The sequence below is a fragment of the Danio aesculapii genome, chromosome 1 (genome assembly GCF_903798145.1).
Source record: "Danio aesculapii chromosome 1, fDanAes4.1, whole genome shotgun sequence".
Classification (NCBI taxonomy): domain Eukaryota; kingdom Metazoa; phylum Chordata; class Actinopteri; order Cypriniformes; family Danionidae; genus Danio; species Danio aesculapii.
The window spans coordinates 45605722-45623221 of record NC_079435.1 but is presented as its reverse complement, the minus strand read 5'-3'; the positions used below and the strand labels follow the sequence as shown (position 1 = coordinate 45623221).

The 17500-nt window shown below is 33.2% G+C and overlaps 1 protein-coding gene across 1 annotated transcript in view; it reads right to left on the bottom strand.

Annotated features, from left to right (window-relative positions):
- Nucleotides 1–17500, bottom strand: part of dlc1 (DLC1 Rho GTPase activating protein) — a 209771-nt gene that overhangs the window by 156360 nt on the left and 35911 nt on the right. The window lies entirely within an intron of this gene.

Sequence of the window (17500 nt, the reverse complement as noted above, 5' to 3'; positions counted from 1 at the left end):
TATTTAGCTTTACATTTAGAGCGGATTTTCTTTATTATAGGAGCCGAGGCCTATTCAAGTTTCTTAATTGGTGTAAGGAATAGCTGGCTGTTTAAATTAATTTCGCATCAAAAAAGTATTTTTATATCAATAAAGGTGTCTGCAACCATCATATTAGCTGCCAAAACATGTGCATGACTGCATAAATTATTATTCCTTTAAAAAAAAAAGTTGAATATTGTGCATGTCTATTCTCATACACAATTTGTGCTAAAGCTGATACCTTAAAATAGTATGTGATTGTGTCCATAAAAGAGAGAGATTATTAATATTAATAAATGTCCTCTTTAAACCCTTTAAGGAGAACCACCCAGTGACTGTCTGTGTAGGCTACTATTATTTCGGAGTGCAGATTGCATATGTTTTATTTATATATTTTTTCAAACTTATATACAGTATATATAAATATATATATATATATATATATATATATATATATATATATATATATATATATATATATATATATATATATATATATATATTCAATTCAATTCACCTTTATTTGTATAGCGCTTATACAATGTAGATTGTGTCAAAGCAGCTTCACATAAAAGGTCATAGGAACAGTGTAGTTCATATATATAGCCACTTACTACACCTAACAGCAAAATACACTATTACATAATGAAAATACAACTAGTTAACAGTCACAAAATGTTAAATGTTAAATGTGTATGATTGGAATAGCAGAAAGTTGAGTAAGTTTTACTTGATTTCCTTACTTTAATATTTACTCAAATAAGCATTGTACTGCAAACATAACAAACAGACTGTAGGTAAAATATACCAACACGTTCATTTCATTTATTTCTAAGCTTACATTTGTGTGCCTGAACTTCATTGTGCAATGTAAAAACGACATCTGCTTTTCTGTTTATCATTTTTATAGCATATTCATTTGTATCAGTGTGGAATTACATGGATATCAACGTTTACTCACTTAAGCCCAGTTTGCTTGAGATAAGTATTACCTGAGATTCTTTTGTGATCTTAGTTCCTGTTCCTGATTTAAAACAGCCGTTTTCTTACCATCCCTATACAGTACCTGCTATACCTGACTTCGATTTCTATTGGCTGAAATTCACATGTTCACAAGCCATGTATCATGATCAATGCAATGCGATTCAATCCAGGATATAATCCACATAATTCGAATTATCTCAAAATCTGTGTATGTGTGTGAGAGAGATATGTGTATGGGCTTTTTTAATTTAGAAAAATCTATTTAGAAAATTGTTATCAGACTTTTTTATTTTTATTTCGAGGTCATGGAAAAACTATTATACATATATATATATACTATTTTTTTTAGACCAATATAAAAAAAATAGGAAAAGAAAAAATATATATATAATTGTCATGTCACGCTTGGAAACAACGCTAGTGGTTTTTGCTATAATGAGCATGATTTACAACAGATTTTACTTCAGTGATAAGACTTTGATGAGAACACTGAGTCCACTTTAAGCATTACTGATAAGGTAGCTAAGAATCCATAAACCAAAATTGAAATGTGCCCTTTCAATTTGCCCAGTCCCAGCTGCAAATAAAATTCTACTCCACTGACTGTTACAATTTCATTAAAGATATAGCTAATCACTTCATAAAACTTTTGTGACATAGATTCTGTATGCAAGTGTGTAAGTTGAGCAGGTTGAAATGCAGAATTAACCAGCCCCCTAGTCTGGTTAAGAATGTGCAGCTGGTAAGGTCAGACTAGCCCACCCAAAGTCTGAGAGGGTAAACACGTGTGTGTGTGTGTGTGTGTGTGTGTGTGTGTGTGTGTGTGTGTGTGTGTGTGCGTGCGTGTGTGTGTGTGTGTGTGTGTGTGTGTGTGCGTGCGTGCGTGCATGCGTGTGAGTGTGTGTGTGCACGTGTGTGTGTGTATGGCAGCATCTCAATCAGTTTTGGGCAAGTTACTTAAAAAACAACAACCTAATAATATTATTGCAATTTTTTATTTATTTTATATATGTTTGAAAACATTTAATTACCCAAAAGAAAAATTTTATTACCCAATAAGTTTGTCCACACTGAATGATTTCCACAGATGTTTTAGCCCATTACTGAGTCTATTTATTTATATTTATGTAAATCTGTGTAAGTATACATTTATGATGATTTTATATTAATTTCAGTAGTATTACTGAATACAATACAATATATAAATATGGTAACACTTTACAATAAGATTCATTAGTAAATGCATTTACTAACATTAACTAATCATGAACAACACTTGTACAGCATTTATTAATCATAATTGAACATTTACTAATGCATTATTAACATCCAAGTCCATGCTAGTTAACATTAGGTAATGCACTGTGAGTTAACATGAACTAACAATAAACAACTGTATTTTCATTAACTAACGCTAACTAATATGAACAAATACTGTAGTAAATGTATTGTTCTTTGTTTGTTCATGTTAGTAAATGCATTAATTAACATTAACTAATGAGCCTTATTGTAAAGTGGGACCATAAATATTTATATGATGTATGTGCAATACAGTTTTTGGTGCCACTTTATATTAGGTGGACTTAACTAATAAGTACTCATACTGAAATTAATCATTTGTAGTGCCAGACAGAATCTGTGGACATTTTTTTTTTATTTCTGCTGAAATTTTTTTTCAAATCTGCAGATTTATGCGGAATGATTTTGGGAGGATCATAACTAAAAACTTAATATATAAAGTAATAAATAATACCTTTTTAACTTTTACAATGCAAATCCAATTAGATCCACTTATTTGGTAAATAATGCAAGTCTCTCATATAATATATCTACTAAAAGACAGAAACTATTACTTTACAAACTGTATTGTAAATAAATCATACAAACAATTTTATAGTAGTCATTAATATTACTGAAATAAAAAAAAAACTGACTAAGTTAAATAAATTTACACACATTTACACAGTCATTTCATTGACACAATGAAGATGTCTGCATGCACAGATTCCGTGTGAGCCTAATAATTTGTTACAACGTAGTTACTAAAAATGAAAATGTGTTTGATAATTCTGCTTAAATTGATTGATACAGTATCAGAACTGTTGAATTCGTTGAAGATGCAATTTTAAGTATAGTTGAAGTCAGAATTATTCGATTTTTTTATTTCAAATATTTTCCAAATGATGTTAAACAGAGCATAGAAATTTTCACAGTATTTCCGATAATATTTTTACTTCTGGAGAAAGTCTAAATTCGTTTTATTTGGGCAAGAATAAAAGCAGTTTTGAATTTTTTAAAGCCACTTTAATGCCAATATTATTAGCCCCTATTTAGCACCCGTTTTTTCGATTGTCTACAGAACAAACCATTTTTATACAATGAATTGCCTAATTACCCTAACCTGCCTAGTTAACCTAATTAATCTAGTTAAGTCTTTGAATTGCCCTTTAAGGTGAATACTTGTATTTTGAAATCTAGTAAAATATACTGTAATTATGATAAAGATAAAAGAAATCAGTTATTAGAAATGAGTTATTAAAACTATTATGTTTAGAAATGCATTGAAAAAAATCTGCTTCAACTGACTTTAACTGTACATTATAAGTTTAATTAAATTCTCTATAAATGAACAGTATTCCTTTACTATCTTACTACTTTTTTCCAAGTAACACAGTAACTGCTTACATAGCAACTATTTGTGCCCAACACTATTCTGCATCTTCAACTGACATAAATGTCTCTAGTAAAGCCAAATTAAATGCTAAAAATGCACATTATAAAAACATACTTGCAAACCAAGTATTTTTGTTTTTATTTCAGGCCTCGGAAGAGACTTTACTGAGAGGTTACACTAAATTTAGAGTGTGTAGACACACAGATGCTATCTACACCCCCTGAACCTCAAACCTTTTCCATAACTAATGAAGACATTCCTGCATGTGCAGTGAGAAACGTGGGAAAAAAGACCCCTCTGTTTTTTTTTCCTCCTCCTTTGCAGTGAGAACACCCCCTGATTTACCCTGTAATAACTTCCATATGTTTTATGCAAACCGTTTTGGCAGGAAGTGATGTAAATTGTCCCTTAGGGCATGTTACATGGCGTAAACTGTATCCCTGACTCTGTGAACACTGTTGACATTACAAGCTACAATCCAAGCTAAAAAGCCAGCTGCACGGAAATGGTCCAGTCGTTTTAATGAGAACTTGAATATCCAAAAGACTAATACTGTGATTAATCCTCTCAACCAAAAGTGTCCTTCAGAGAATGTTGAGGGTTATTGGATATGGGACACTGCCTAAATAAATGGAAAAACCGAAATATTGCGGTGGGTATATTTCACTGCACTTTTAAAATGCGCTTTAGGCCATCACATTTTTACTCCACTGCAGGTTCATTAAGCAATTCACACACATGCACGCGTGCACACAATTGAAAGTGTGTGATCAATAATATTGCATTATTAGAAGCATATTCCACAACAGCTTTAAAGCAAATTGTCCACTGTTTGGTGTTTAATTCCCCCCAAACAGTTTAAACACCTCAGGGATTTTATTACATTATGATTATAAAATGATATATTTCTGGTAAATGTGCATGGATTTCAGATATAATTGTCTATTGCATTTGAAAATAACAAACCAAAAAATTACGTGAAGAGCCTTGGAAAAAAATATTTTGTTAGTTCACTAAAGATTTTAATATTAGCGTTTTGTTTTGTGTGTTTGTTTTGTGGCTTGTATTTTTTTTTTTTTTTTTTGTGTGTGTGTATTTTTGTTTTGTTTTGTTTTGTTTTGTTTTGTTTTGTTTTGTTTTGTTTTGTTTTGTTTTGTTTTGTTTTGTTTTGTTTTGTTTTGTTACAAATCTGCTTTGAACCTACAAAGGAAAATAGATAGGTAAATTAAACCCGTATAAAAAGATACATTTTATTTGTTATTTATTTATTTTTTGTGGACAAACCTGCGCAGAAGAATGTCAAGAGAATCTACAGTGATGTTTTGGACAGCATCTCTGCAACACTCTAAAGTTTTAGAAAAAGCAAACCAAATATAAAAACATTTTTGCTCAAGCAACTATGCCACTTGCATGTGCTGAGCAGTCTTATGCAAGACTAACACACACAATGCAACTGCAACACTGTGGTGTTATTAAGTCAAAAAACAATATTGTGCAAGGAACTATGAAAAAGAAACACTGATAATCTCTTTAATTATAAATTGCTTGAAAAGGAATAAACTGTAGTGGTGTTTCATTTACACGGACACCAAAGCTATATACACTGTAAAACCCAAAAAGTTAAGTTAACTCAAATCGTTTGAGAAAACCGATTGCAACAAACCATTTAAGTTCAAACCCTAATTCTAATGAGTACCTCTAATGTACTGTGAACTTAATCCATTTGAGTAAACAAAGCAATTTTAGCACAGTAAAACTCAAAAAATGAAGAGAACTCAAACCAAGTGAGTACTGTAAAGCCCAATAAGTTAAGGCAACTCAAACCATTTGAGGAAACCGGATGCTACAAACTATTTGAATAAAAAAAAAAACTAATCTATATGAGTACTGTGAACTTACTTCATTTAAGTTGAAGTAATGGGATATTTAATTAACTCAATACCTTCAACATGGAGTTCAAAACTCTTCAAATGAGTGGAAACTAAGTAAAATAAGTAAAATGAGTGGTAAATTTTGAGTTAACTACACTCTTTTCATTTTATAAAGTTGACTGATGGGTTTTACAGTGTATATATATTCTGTTGTCATTTGATAGGTAAATCATTTTTTTTTTTTATTAGACTGTATTTAGTACTGACATAAGCAATGACAATAATCTCATATCACATGAGTAGCAGTGCTATATGGCACTGGTGGGAGGTGTGCGTTGGCTCAAGCCCACAGGCCAAGTGCCTTAGTGTCTTATCAGTGATGATATATAGCCATATTGCACTGCTACGAGTGTTATAATGTGTTATTCAACAGTTCGACTGCATAATATTGTATATAAAGAAATAAAAGAAGGAATCTAAAAATCTTCTTGTATGAGGAACTACTTTCTTCTGCCACTCATTCATATCTGCAGCTGACGGTCAGAACAGCAAAAACCGTTGCTACTTCACAAACATCACTTTAGAACTAGTATTTGAATGATTTTCTAGTTTGATATCTAAAGTGAAGACAAAACCGTTAATTTTATAATAATAATTTTATAAGACTGAACGGCATGAAATGTACAGAGATTTCCCAGTATTTCTCTTTTGCAATCGGGATTTCACAATAGTTAACCCCGAAAAAGCAAGAAGCAAACACTACCAGTTTCGGTGGTAAAAATACAGCAATGCAACAAACAAAAGAGAGAGCGAGATCAACTCAGAATGTCACTTACATGATTTACAATGATTTGGTCAGCTGTAGTTTGAAACTTACATTGACTCTGAGTATTTCTCCCTCTAAGGACTTATTATATGCAACCTCTGTCGCCATCTTGTGGCGGAACATCAACCGTCACTTTCTTTGGTCTACTCAATGACAGGTTGATGGATGCTAATGCACGGAAACTCTGAACTTCTAAATATTTAAAATAGGCACTATCCTTATAAATAAACTATAGTTAGTTTATTATATATAAATAAAATAAAGTATAGTTGCAATCTAAACAACAACATTCTAGACTAAAAAGCCTCAAAAGTACATTATGTTGTCCAACAGCTTCAATATTTGTCAAACTGTAGTCCTCTGGATGGAGTAATACACAAGGGCGAAGAGTGTATATATATATATATATATATATATATATATATATATATATATATATATATATATATATATACATATATACACACTATTACATACATACTATTGGGTATTACTGTATTTCTAAAATTTGATTTTTGGGATTTGTAGCATAGGTATAGAGTCCAAACTCAAATCTGCTCTGCCTAAATCTAATGAGCTGGTGTTGAAAATGTATCTTCCCATGGTACGAAAATGGAAAACGAGATTTATGTATGTTGTGCATGTGGTGCAATTTTTATATGCACATAGCTATACATACATATTTTATATAGTAATAAACCATACATACGTTTGTCAAAATTGTATATTCTTATATTTTATTTTCATTATTCCTTTATTATCTGTCTCTTTGTCCTGTCATTGTCTTTCTATTTTTGTCACTCTTAACAAGTGTAAACATACCTGGCAATAAAGCTCTTTCTGATCCTGATTCTTATGTATAAACAATATAATGGTTATTGACCCACAAGGGGTAAAAGTATAGAACTGGACAATGATGATATACAAAAAAATAAATAAATAAAAAAGATTATTGTGCAACAATTCTACTCAAAGCAAACAACAATTGATCCCAAGACAGAAGTATTTTAAGGAGTTTTGCTTTGCTACTGTTATATTTTGCTTGCTCACTTGAAGTTTTTCAAGGCATGTCCTTGCAACAGTTTGTACTGAAAGTGCAAAACAAAACTGGTCAATAAGAGACATCGTTCTCTCTTTACTTGCATTCTCATTACATATGGACTAGAAAGATTAACAGCTGAATCCAAAACTTCAAAAAGTCAAGATCAGGAACTACAGCTCATTTCTGAAGAGCACAGAACTCTTAGGGTGAAGAACATTCCCTCCAAATGTCAGCAGCCTCACAATAGCTGGCACTTTCCCCCTTTTTTCCGGACCTAATTGACTCTGTGGATTAGAGAAAGAGAGTCAGGATGCTAATCCCCATAATCCAACATAATCCAGGCTCCAATAACAATGAAAGACGCTGAATTAGGCAGACGGCACTTTGGGAAAACAAGAAATGAGGCTAACCTATGGAGCAGGATTAGGATGCCATGCAGAGGCACATGAGGAGGAGGTTAATCACCCTTGTTGACCACATTGGACCAAGAAGGAGACACAAGACTGGGACTAATGCTGAATAGATGCAAAAATCACAGATGATGGAGAATTTAAAGAACATCCCTACTCCTTGTTTACATCCATTAGTAACATGTTTTTAGCATCTGTCATATTATATCTGTTTTAGATTTAAAGTTATCCAATCACATATTAACTTGCATTTAAATGTGCCTCTTGTGTTCACTTTGGTTTGGATTTTGTCAAGACCCTTCAGTTTTAATTTTGACATTCTAGATAACTTTTATAAGAGTGAACCCATATTATGCAGATTACAATGTAGCAGAATGGAACGTGAATTAAAAGTATGTGGATGTCAATCTCTTTGAATCCTAATTGTATTTTGTGTTGTTATTATGCTTTGTTTCTCTTATAGTCACCAGCGATTTAGCTACTGCAGACGTATTACAACGAACTACAACTCCTAGCATGCACCTCGCACACACGGGTTCCTCAATTATACTGATTACACAAACAGCGGGTAACTCATCATGGACTGATATCTCGGCCTATAAAAACAGCACACACACATACTTCAGGGCTGAGTTTTTTGTTTTGTTTTGTTTTGTTTGTACCCTGTAACATCACAAATCGTTTTTCCTTGCCGTGTTTAAACTTTTGCTTTGTTTATTGATTCTTGATGTTAGCCGGCTGAACCGACCTCTTCATCAGTGACTTGACTACTCTTTTGGAATGCCCTGCATGATACTATTTGCTTCTGTATTTGACCATTTCCTGCATAAAAAAGCACCATCATCATCATCATCATCATCATCATCATTAAATACTCCTATGTGTATCGTTAACATTCAGAATTGTGTGGTATTTCTGTTCTGTTTTCCACTATTAAATGCAACACCTTTAATGCATTCCGGTTAATGTAAGTGGGTGTGCACGTATGAGTTTGTGGGTGTGTTCTGTACACAAAACACCTGTTTAGCTCTCCTCTGCCCGTGCGTGTTCACACATTCACATCATGATTTATGGTTATCGATGCTTTCACTGTCAGAGGACCCTGTCACGCACATCTCTCAATCTCCTGCCAATCCACACCTTCAAATTTATAGTCAACAAATGACTGTAGTTCACTTTGGCTGCCATCCTCTGTTTGATATACAAATATGACGACAGTTCCGACAGATGAATCCCCCTCAAGACAGTCAGATTTCTTAATCTGTGACCTCAGGGACTTCAGACAAATATATTGAGTTTTGCGCTATCAACACCACACCGCTAGCCAAATACTCACTAGTGCTTTCGCACTTGACAGGCTTGAGTTACGAGATGAAAGTGGGACGAAAGGTTCAGAGTTCTGCCTCATGTGGAGAAAGAAACAAAGTCTGTAATATAGTCACTTTGGGCACAAGAGTACAGTGTACTCCACCACACATTTTAAGACTGCTGATTAGGTCTGTTTCTATAGTCAATCAGAGAATTCCCTATTGACAACAAAGAAAATCATTAGTGTAAATTTGTCCATTAAGCTTATTGTAAATAAAAAAAAAATAATAAAAAAAAACATACAGCACACATGAACACCAATCTATAAAATGTTAACTGTAAATAACTATTTTTAAAGAAATATTATTAAAACTTATTTCACACCTGAATGTACTTTATATATTGCAAAAAAAGGACTTTAACGTGATTATATTAAGAAATAACACAATCTTCCCACATCAGAGAGCTTTTCAGTATATATATATATTGTACAGTACAGTATATATTTATTAGGTACACCTAACTACCAGGTTGGACCCCCTTTTGTCTTCAGAATTGCCTTCATTGCATAAATTTAACAAGGTACTAGAAATATTCCACAGAGATTTTGGTCTACATTGACATGATAGCATCATGCAGTTGCTGCAGATTGTTGGATGCGAATCTCCTGTTCCACCACATCCCAAAGGTGCTTTATTGAATTGAGATCTGATGACTGTGGAGGCCACATTTTAATACAGTGAACTCATTGTCATGTTCAAGAAACCAGTCTGAGATGATTCGTGCTTTATGACATGGTGCGGTATCCTACTGAAAGCAGCCATAAGAAGATGGGTACACTGTGGTCATAAAGGGATGGACATGGTCAGCAACAATACTGTAGGCTGTGGTGTTGTACTAATGGGCCCAAAGTGTGCCAAGAATACATCCCCCATACACTACCACAACAAGCCTGAACCGATACAAAGCAGGATGGATCCATGCTTCATGTTAATGATGCTAAATTCAGACCCTTACATCTAAATGTTGCAGCAGAAATCAAGACTCATCAGACAAGGTAACATTTTTCCAATCTTCTATTGTCCAATTTTGGTGAGCCTGTGCAAATTATAGCCTGGCACCTGGTGTGGTCTTCTACTGCTGTAGCCCATCTGCCTCAAGGTTTAATGTGTTGTGCATTCAGAGATGCTCTTCTGCATACCTCGGGTGTAATGAGTGGTTATTTGAGTTACTGTTGTCTTTCTATCAGCTTGAACCAGTCTGGCCTTTCTCCTCTGACCTCTAGCATCAATAAGACATTTGCGCCCACAGAACTGCTGCTCACTGGATATTTTCTCTTTTTCGGATCATTCTCTGTAACCACTAGAGATGGTTGTGCATGGAAATCCCAGTAGATCAGCAGTTTTTTAAATACCAACAACCATGCCACATTCAAAGTCACTTAAATCACCTTTCTTCTCCATTCTGATGCTTAGTTTGAACTGCAGCAGGTCGCCTTGGCCATGTCTACATCCCATGTAATTGCTATAGCAACATTTACAACCAATAAAATATCATTCAGTTTAACAATAGTTTATGAACAAAAAAAATAGTCAGACATATTTAGAACAATAATCATGTTTAAAGACTATTTAAGTACACTCAAAGGAAATATGTTTGCTGTTTTTTTTAAACTACGTATTTAAAAAGAGCTGAAATAACACAATTAGTGAGTTTTTTTGGGAAAACTTAACTGTTTTAAGTTCAATCCACTTAAAGCTGTAAAAATGAACATTCCATTATGTTGTCCAAACCAAAATTGATTGTGTGGAACCCACACATTTTTTTTACAGTGTATTACAGTTGATCCATTAATTCATTTTATTTCATGTGCCCCCCATTTTATACGTTTTGAAAGAGAGAACACTTTTTAGATGAATGAATGTTAGGTCATCAACAGAAATAATCATGGCAGATAGCATAGAAACAAATCTGAAGGGTGCGAAAGATGGCTGAGATGGTTTTCATGACCGCTAGCATTCCCTAAACACAGCTATCTCTTTCATTTCAATCCTATTACATTAAGCAAAGTCTTTGAGTTTGTCTTTGCTATGAGTAAAATCAGTGATATCATTCCATTCATGTATAATGTCTGATAGTCCCTCTATTTTCTCTGGCACACAGAGCAAGACAAAGCCCTTGTTTTGGGCTTTAAGAATGCCTGATACAGCATGCCTGACCTTGAACATTTCGGAAAACAGAGATTTCCTGCTTAAGGTCAGAGAGAGGTTACATTTTCCACATCCTTCAATAAAAACAATCTTTTTTTTTCTTTATTTGTCACCCAGTCTCTGTTTTATTCTCACCAATATGTTCATTAATACTAACGGGGAAAAAAGTGTAAACTAACTCCATAATTGAGCTGTTTATCAATATCTAATTGAGAACATACTATGTTGTATCTAAAAACCATAACCTTTTTTATTTCAGCTACATTTAGGGCAAAAAAAGTAAATTATTCATAACATTTATGGAAAGGTGGTACCATAATTTACAGTAGTCACACTTTACAATAAGATTTCTTTAGTCAATGCATTTACAAACAATAACAAATTATGAACAGTACTTGTACAGCATTTGTTTATCATACTTCAACATTTACTAATGCATTATTAACATCCAAATTCATGCTTGTTAACATCAATTTAGCACCTTGAGCTAACATGAACTAACACAGAACAATGTATTTTCATTAACTAAAGTTAACTAACATGAACAAAAACCAGGCCCGTAGCCAGCCTGGCAAAAGGGGTGGCTCTTTTTTTTTCTCAAAAAGAAGACCTTTTTGCAGCTATTCGCCATCATTTCCTATTCATTTTTGAGGTTTAAATACTGCATTTTAAACACTTTTTTTGCTGGATTAGTTTGTTGGATGATCATCACACTTTTTGACGTACCAGAAACAATTCCTAAAGATTTAGAATAAAGAAATAATACAATAATATATATAAAAAAATACAATATATAAAAAATACAAATTTCTAACATCATATATCATTAAAAAGAAAATAGAAATCTGTTAAAGTTTTTACATGAAAAAAATAAAAAATAAATAAAATTGTAGCCTATTATCATTTATAAGGCAAAAAACAAACTGGCCAGCACATTCAACTATCCTCGTTCGGAATTTGGGATGCCAAAAATGCCAAATTCGGTGTCCCAAATTCTGTACCGACAGCCAACAGAGGATTCCGTTGGTCTTAAAGCCTTTTTTATGGGTTATTTTCATAATTGATTTTAGCATAGCAGACAAAATAGGACAAATGAGCTCTTGTATGGGACAAATTCTGGACCTTTGTCATTGAGGGCAGGGTCTTTCGAACCACCTTAACCGCCCCTGACTACATGCCTGAATACTGTAATAAATGTATTGTCCATTGTTTGTTCGTGTTGGTAAATGCCTTAAGTAACATTTATGTATACAACCTTATTAACTGTTACCTATACGGTGTTGAAACTTTTAGGTACAATGGAATCCTGCCTGAAGTAAAAAAAAAAAACAAACAAACAAACAAAACCCCCATTTCTGTGTGGAGTTTGCATGTTTTCCCTGTGTTGGCATGGGTTTCCTCCAGGTCAGGGCTCTCTCCCACATGACAGCATGCCAAACACACTTTAAAATCAATCATCAGCTAAGTATGAACTCTTGAAGTTTTTTTTTTTTTATGAAAGCAAATGGTTGGTTCTTTAATTAGATATATAACATTGTCATATATTCCTAGTCAAAAATATTCTGAGGGCTGTCAAATTTTGCTGAAAATCATCAAAAATGTAATAAAGAGACTTTTTAATCACAGTAATGTTTGTCTATGAGAAATTTTTCATAAAACCTACCTGCATTTAAGTGGGTATAAAACATGAACACGTGAAAATAGAACAAAATAGTTTTATTTTTTGTTGTTGTTTTTATAAAAGCAAAAGGTTGGTTCTTTAATTAGATATAAAATATGGTCATATTTTCCAAGGCCAAAATTTTAGTGCTGTCAAATTTACATAAAAATCGTGAAAAATGCTGGCAGTGGCAACTTAAAAAAAAAAAAAACACTAGCAGGGAAAGAGTTAACGGTAAAATACTGGCAACCTCTGCCGCTGTTTTTGTTATCGCAAATTTTAAGATTTATTTTGAAGTGATTAAATTGATAAAACATTACAGTGTTTGCTGTTGTTTGTTGTCTATGAGAGCAGATATTTTTGCTAACATTTGTAAACAATAAAGAGACTTTTTAATCACAGAATTCTTTACTCATATTTAACAAGGGTGGCAAAAATAGTGAAGGCCACTGTATTTCAGCAAGAGCACAGAGGGTTGCGTGCAGACGCTGCATTTGTGCTAGTGAGCTCCTGTGAATACCAAAAGGCCTAATCTTACATGTGTTTACAGGGTACACTTATGTAATCAGGTGAGGAATTGCAGGAACGAGCAAACAGCAAGGTGTGTGACTGAACGCTCACATACAAACATACACAGACACACACGCATGCACGCACGCACACACACACACACACACAAACTTGAGCCTTGTAGACACTGAATAAGAAACAGTGTAAACAGAAGTTACTCCTGTAAACTTTATCCGTACTTTGGGACACGTGCATCACGCAATGGTGTCTGTGTGTGTTTGTGTGGGTACTTGCTCAAACGTGTAAGCTTGCATTCCCTGTGCTTTAGATTATAGAGTTTTAATGATGTTCTACCGGGCTTCATTTCTCATGGCTCATCTCCTTGACCTCTGCCTGAGCAATCTGCTGTGCTGACCCATTAATCAAGATTAAATGGATACAGCCATTCAATGAGCAACTCACTTCATTTTTCCATTACCTCAGTCAAGATAAATACAGACTGAAAGATGAAACACAAGAGATTAAAATGAGATAAGGGAGAAATCTTATTTTAGACTGGATACAAAATATAAGATATTGCTAAATAAAATGATTTAAAATGACTTGTTTTCTATTTTATTGTATATTTTAGTATTTTTCTTTCACGGGAAAACAGATTATTCAGATACACTTTTTGCCAAGTTCGGTATCTTTATACATAGGGTTTAAATATATATATATATATATATATATATATATATATATATATATATATATCGTATAAGTATACATTTTGTTCATAATTTCAATGGTCTGCTGCTGATCTCTTGAAAAATCATAGCACTACTGGTTGTCACCAAACTCGTCCCCCTTAAAGCTCCACTCAGGCTGGTTGGTGGGCACTCTTCATTTGCATTTGATTTATCATTTGCTGTATCAGCTTGAGCATTTGATTTATAATTTAAGCATTTGATATATCATGTACTGTAATTATCACAGGTTTAAACTGAGTTGATTGTGAAAATTAAATATCAAATACATTTGATTTCTCATATGATAATGCATCTTGATTTATTATTTGAACTTTGTAGGCATTTGAATTTTCATCTTAATTTTGTTAGGAAAAATCTTCCATAGATCTCACTTATTGATCTCCAATGGATGTATTTTGACATTAATGAAAATTATATTTTTTATATTACTACCTCTACTGAAATACAGCTCTCATTAAAAATAAAAGACCACATAAAAATCATTTTTTTCTGACTGTTTGAAGTGTGTGTTTGAATATGTCAGTGCTAATGTTGAAATAGTTAATATTTTCTTCATTTCATAAAGCTTAAATAAAAAATGCCATTTTTGTCCCTTAGAAAATGGCAATTTGACAAAAAATGCTTAAATTTTGTTGTGATATAACTTCATTAAAAGCCATCTTATTAAATGTTAATTTCTTAACTATTCTAGACTTTAATATTCTGTTGTTCTATTGTAAAAATGTTGAAACGTCACAAAACATGGCATTATTTTTGCTAATTTATGTAAAAATTCTCTAAACGGCAACAATTGTTTTATCAGCAGAACAAAACAGGTTTTACTAAAACTAATATCTATAACTCAAAATTATGGAAGCATATGAGAGGAAAAAAATCAAGCATGTTAGCAAAATTGGTTTTAAATGAAAAACTCTTTGAAACATTTACCATGATGTATTGATTGAAAATAATTAAAACATCTTAACTGTACAGTAAGTGCCAATGCATTAAACATGCATTTAACACCAACTCATTAACATTGTGCTATCTTTTTGGTATTTGGCTCTGAATACATTTTGAAATACACATAAAATTTTGCTACAAACATCCCACGGTTTACGGATGAAATTTTTGCTAACCCTATGCAATTAGGTCAAATAACATTTAAATGATTATTTGCTACCATTGCTGATTTTACATTACCTACATTATTCAATTTAGGTATTACAATTACAGTTTAATTTGGCTACTTTTAAAATATTAAAAGTAGTGCGCAAATTACATTTTAAAACTGTGGTTGAAAAGGCAAATGTAAATTATATTAATAAATTTTCATTTTGCACCAAATTTTGCACGTCATGAAGAATGCAAACTTAAATAAACACAATGGGCTCTATTTTAATGATCTAGGTGCAAAGTTTAAAGTGCATTTTGCTATTTTAAGGATGGAAAAATACGGTCTGTGCCCTGGTGCATGGTCTAACAGGGTTGTGCAAATTCTCTTAATGAGTTATGGGTGTGTTTTGAGCATAACGTGAATTAAACCATTCAGAGTCTCATCTCCCATTCTCTTTAAGAGTCAGTTGTGTCGCGACATGGTGCATTTGCTATTTACAGGCCGGACTTTGTAAGTGGAAAAACTGAATGCTTTACTAGAAAACTAGGATACTTACTAGGATAAAGAACAAGCCTCCTCCATTTGGCCTCTTTACTTTCTCTTTACTTTACTTTTACTCTTTAATTTACACCTCTACTTTCATTGAGTAAGGAAACGCTGGAAACTCACTCCACTGAAGACATTCATTAGCGCAAAGATTTGTTTCAAAACTATTTCTAATTTCAGTTATAATTTTTTTAGCAAACAAATAAATTTACAATAATAACGAGGTGTGGTCAAAAAACCAAAAGAAAAAAGAAAAAGTTATATCAAAAACACATGTCCTATTCCTATGCCTCATATGGTGACACATACATCTCCAAAACATGGCATGTGGACAAATCTAAACTTGTTTTTATTAAAACAAATATAAATTATATAATAAATAATATATTTTCTGTCCTTAATTTATAATAAATATACTTATTTTTTTCATATGTAAAGATATTTGTGTATTGCTGTACAAGCTGTGTGTATTAAGCAATGTGTAAGCATTTGGACGTGCATAGGCGCATAACTAATGTGCTCTGCGCTGGACTTTTGACCCAGCTTTTAATTGGTCAATGGACTATTTCAGTTCTTCAAAATAGGAACATGGCAACAATGTAGCCTAACACACACCTCCTTTTTAAATTGACACACCCATGAGTCCACAAAGTGGTGCAAATGAATTTGCTATTTAAACATTGAGGTCCAAAACGTGAACATTGCGGTTGCGCTGGTCTGAAAACAGCAACAAATTGCACCAAACATGCCTTGCACCTTATTGCACTGGCCCATAGTCATTTTACATGTTGCATTGCCGTTTTTGCATATTACATTTTAAAATTAAATGAATTTTCCACCTGATATGGTTCCATAATAGAAACCATCAAGTTTCAAAAAGTATTCTTTTCATTTTTCCATACAGCTACAGTGCATAAGATTTTTATTCTGTGTTTTCCTGCCTCTCACTGACACCTAAAGTGTTGTTTGCCATGTGCTTCAGAAATGTGGAGTCAAGCATGTAATGTGTAATCAAATGGAATAGTCTTTCTGCTCGCCACAGAACACAAACACGCACAGAAACTGCAGACATCCAGACATGCGCATGAGATCATACGAAAGCTCTTCGTAGTGTTTTACTGTAGTGGAAGCTGGCAGACAGTAAAGGTTGTTATTATCATGTTCCTGCAGCTTCAGCCACTCAGATTGAAAGAAAATGAGAGAGGGCGAGAAACAGAAAGAAAAAGAGAGAGGGAGAGAGAATCTTTACAGTGGCTGCTGGAACCACAGCGCACTCTAATTTACTGTTTACATTGTCATTCAGCATACAGAAAAGCGTGGCTAAATGTTGGACACTTTAGTGGCCTCTTTAAAAAGTGCTTAAATATAACTGATAGCAGGTTCAGTCCATTCCAGAGCCATGAGAAAGTATGAATGCTACGTCAAAGTCCATTTAAAGCAAGTAATTTCCATTGCCTGCCACCTTTAAAACCTCTCGGGCAGTATGCTTGGGCATTCTGTCTAAATTGGCATACGATTAAACTTCATAATTGGAATCAACAACAAAATTACACAACAACTGTCTCTTTAGTGCCATTTCTAAATGTTCGA